Source organism: Priapulus caudatus, unplaced genomic scaffold, assembly GCF_000485595.1.
Source record: "Priapulus caudatus unplaced genomic scaffold, Priapulus_caudatus-5.0.1 Scaffold1176, whole genome shotgun sequence".
Taxonomy (NCBI): domain Eukaryota; kingdom Metazoa; phylum Priapulida; class Priapulimorpha; order Priapulimorphida; family Priapulidae; genus Priapulus; species Priapulus caudatus.
Window position 1 is genome coordinate 28071 of NW_014578237.1, and position 4466 is coordinate 32536.

Below are 4466 nucleotides of genomic sequence, written 5' to 3' on the forward strand. Positions count from 1 at the left end.
ATCACCACTGCGAAATTGGACGTCACAGGTCAAAGGGCAGTGGGGAAAGGTCAGATATCAGACATTTTCTGAAGACATGGCCTAATGGGAAAACTTTTTTGTTTCAGCGCTGACTTACCATTTTTATCACTTTATTGAAAGGACCATGAAATGTGCTTTCCCCTGACGTGTGAAGAGTAAGTGTCTGATAACCTTTTGACCTTCAAGAGGAGGGTTAAACATGGATTCCTGAACTGCCTCAATGACTTAACAGTGTTGTCATATTTATGGCACATCCATAATCTAGAAACCCAATAAGCCTGGATATCCGAACGCGTACAGCACAGGTGTCACGGCTCAAAGGTTTTTTTATTATTTACCTGTTTTTTGTATTTTTCTATCTTTATCCATTTAACTATTTTTTTCCAATTAACGCAAATATTTACATGATTTATTTACAACAATTTAATAACAACAAATAATTTTTACAACATTTTTTTTTTTTTTAAATAGGATTAGGGTTAAGGTCACAATGCACCATAAAACAGGAGTTTCAGGCACGCGATTTGTATCAACCAATGGGATTTGGGCAGGTATGCAGAATGCAGAAGGTTGCTGAAATGATGTGTACGCAACTGTGTATCTGCATATCTGCGCCTAACAAAGGTGTCACTACGCACAACTTAAATGTTACGTTTATAACCGTAGCAACAGACTTCAGATGAGCCCAGACGCTCTGAGGCTCTTGTTGATATATATATATATCAAGAGTACATAATAGAGAAGAGTATGACACCGTTTTAACAGCATTTTGCATAGTTTTCAACTTGTAAATATTCTATCAATATGTGAATAAATATATTCAAACTTTACCTTGTTTTCGTCTATGATTCTCCCTTAATCATATGACACCACCAATTTACCTGAAAATCGTATGTGTTTATCAAAAAAGTTTTTTTAATACGACACGGTTTCACATCATTTTCTCAAATGAGCGCATGTATTCGACTCATGTTGATATGCGGCGGCAGCACCAGGTTGTAACTACGGGACGCTGGGTGCTGTTGCGGATATTAGGTAAGCACAATAACAGCACTTGTTTCGCTTCATTATCATCAGGAAGACGATGGCAACACAGCTAAAATCAGCTGCTAGCTCGCCGTGAGCACACATTTATTTTTAGCACGCTGAAAACGCTACACGCTGAATACAATTCGATGCCTAATCTCCCCAGCAGCCCCCAGCATTCCGTCATAGACAATAGAACACTAATCCCATAATGAACTTGCGCCGAAAAAATGCGCTCATTTGTGAAAACTGTGTGAAACCGTGTCGTATTCAAATAACTTTTTTGAAGAACACATACGATTTTCAGGTAAATTGGTGGTGTCATATGATTAAGGGAGAATCATAGACGAAAACAAGGTAAAATTTGAATATATTTATTCGCATATTGATAGAATATTTACGATATAAATATATGCAAAACGCTGTTAAAACGGTGTCATACTCTTCTCTATTATGTACTCTTGATATATATATATATGTGTGTATATATGTATGTTTACATGGTTCTATCTCTAGGTGCGTCCCTCGTCGTACATGGCGTGCCTCCCCAGTTCCCCCTGGTGCTCGCTTACATTAATATATATATATATATCACACTATATATATTAGTGTAAGCGTGCAACAGTGGCGCAGCTAATGTTAATGCTAAGATAACACTCAATGTTAATGTTAAGACTAATGTTAAGACTAATTTTATTTCAGTGACAGGCCCCAGGTCGCTACAGATAGCACGCCATGTCTCTCAGTTTACGGCCTGTTGTCCTATTTCTGTTTTGCGTTTGCTCTTGCACCACTGTTTCCAAACTGGATCGCTCTGCAAGTAACTGTAGAACAACTACAAATGACTGTGTTATAAATTGGCCTAAATGCCATGTGTTTTGTTGGACCGAACAGTTTTGGTGTATACACCAACCTGTATCCTTTGCCTAGTGGCTTGTGACTAACCAGTTTCTATCTTCTGTTCTTTCTGACAATGTTGTTTTATGGTGTGCGTTGCAGGTGAGAGGGTCTGTGTTTTTCACTTACAACGGACAGAAGCTGGCAGCAACCCTCGATGGCGTGGCAGGTGGGCTGTGGCCCATCATACACATGCAGAAAAAGGTGAGCTGTAGCAGTTGTGCCCTTGTCACCACATCGACGGTTGTCATAGCAACGACGTCCTTCTAATGCTAGATTTTCATTGGAACTAATCGAATATTTTTTTAAAAGAACATAGGTTCAGTACAATAAGTAATTTACATATTCGTATGCAACTAGTAATTCATAACATCATGAATTTTAGCATGAACTTTTCATTAAAAAACTGTATAATAACATTATAATACCAACAACAATATTTATCAAATATAAATGCGTAAAAAAACAAGCCGAGAAGTTTGGCGTGCGTAATGTCGAAGGCGCGTTCACTTGTTTCCGTCAGAACGTGCGCATCAAGACGAACTTCGGACAGAGGGCGTTTGTGTACGCGGAGGCTTCGCGGCTGCAGTGCGCAGACTCCGACTTCTCACATGAGATAAGCGAGACGTTCGGACTTCTTCCGTTCCACGATGGCGCCACTGAGGAACCAGAGGGCGCTGGTACAATTGTTTGTCGGCACGGCAACGGTGTTCTGCAGCATTGCACTATTTCAAAGTCATCTCTGCGGAATTAACGTTTGACGTGCGATGATACATTTACAGCATCGGTCTAATTCTCGTATAGTCGAGCCTTGTCGTAGGAAAATGTTTTACTGCACACACAAAAAATGACAATTTCCACTAAGAAATGAGTGGTGCCTCATATATATCAGGAGTTAATAAAGACAAATTTGTCTTTTGTAATTTGTCTTTTGTAATTTGTCTTTATTAACTCCTGATATATATCTATATATTCTTGTAGCGGCGATGGAGGGAGCTGGGGGAAGCCGAGGGAAGCCTGTGGGAGAGCTGAGGTCACCACCTCGTGACTCTCCCTGTCGCATCACCAGCACACCGAATCCACTGAAAGGTACAAATTCAACAACATACTCCCTTACTATCCTCTTGGTCCCCTGATGGGACATAAGGCCATTATTCAACAACATATCTGCCACACAAGCACTGCATGCACTACATCGTCTGGTTTTGTATAAAAGATACTAAGCTAGGGGTGGATGACCGATGGCTAGTGGACCAGATGTGGCCCCCAAATAAATTTTATAGCTTCTTCTCGGGTCACTACACCAGTACACTACACTCGACCTAGCCACTGCGGCACATAGGACCTGGCACGGTGGTTGAAAGCTTAATTTTATAGCTGTAACATGGTATAACTTTCTAGAACCCACCGAGCTAGAGTACATAGTAATTACATAATCGCGTGTTAATATTGTGTAGAATAGAGTAGATAGTAAGTAACTAAATCGCGGGTGAGTTAATATTAGTGTAGAATAGGAGTAGTAGTAAAGTAACAATATTGTCGTGTTAATATTGTGTAGCAATAGAGTATAGATAGTAAGGATACATGAGAGCGTCACGTGTATACAATCGAATTGTGTACGAATAGAGTGAAATTAGTGAAGTAGCACCTAATCGCGTGGTTAAATATTGTGTAGAATGCAAGACGTCAGATAGAAAGTACATAATGCGCAGGTGTTAAAGTATTTGTGTACGAATAGAGGTGAAAGATAGTAAGTACATAATTGCGTGTTAATATTGTGTAGAATAGAGTAGATAGTAAGTACATAATCGCGTGTTAATATTGTGTAGAATAGAGTAGATAGTAAGTACATAATTGCGTGTTAATATTGTGAATAGAAATCAAGAAATGTAGATAGTCAAGTACAGGTACAGATCGCGTGCGTTAAATATTCGTGTACGAGATGAGAGGTAGATAGTAAGTACATAATCCGACGTGTTAAATATTGTCGTAGAGACTAGAATAAGATAGTAAAGTACTAACTGTTCGTGTCTAATTTTTTCGGTGTATGGAATGGAGTAGAGTAGCAAAGTATACATTTAAACTCCACGGAGTGTTAATTATTGTCGTATGAATAGAAGGTAGAGAAATGCATAGTAAGCTATACATTATCAGTGTTAATATTGTAGTAAATGAGGAGCTAAGATTAGCTAAGTACAGTATCGGCGGGTATCGTTAATATGTGGTAGAATAGGAGTAGATATGTAAGTACAATAATCGCCGGTGTTAAATATTGTGGTAGAATAGAGTAGATTAGTGAAGTTACAGTAAATTGCGGTGTTTAATATTGTGTAGAATAGAGTAGAGATAGTAAGTACATAATCGCGTGTTAATAATTGTGTATGGAGTAGGGAGTAGATAGTACGTGACAACGATAAAATTTGCGTGTTAATATTGTGTACGAATAGAGGTAGCTAGTTACCAGTACATAATTGCGGTGTTTAATATGTGTAGAAATAAGTCTAACGTCATAGTAAAGTACA

At 38.7% G+C, this 4466-nt stretch overlaps 1 protein-coding gene across 1 annotated transcript in view; it reads left to right on the forward strand.

Moving 5' to 3' along the window:
• LOC106815692 (probable E3 ubiquitin-protein ligase HECTD4) overlaps positions 1-4466 on the forward strand; it is a 53152-nt gene that overhangs the window by 20774 nt on the left and 27912 nt on the right.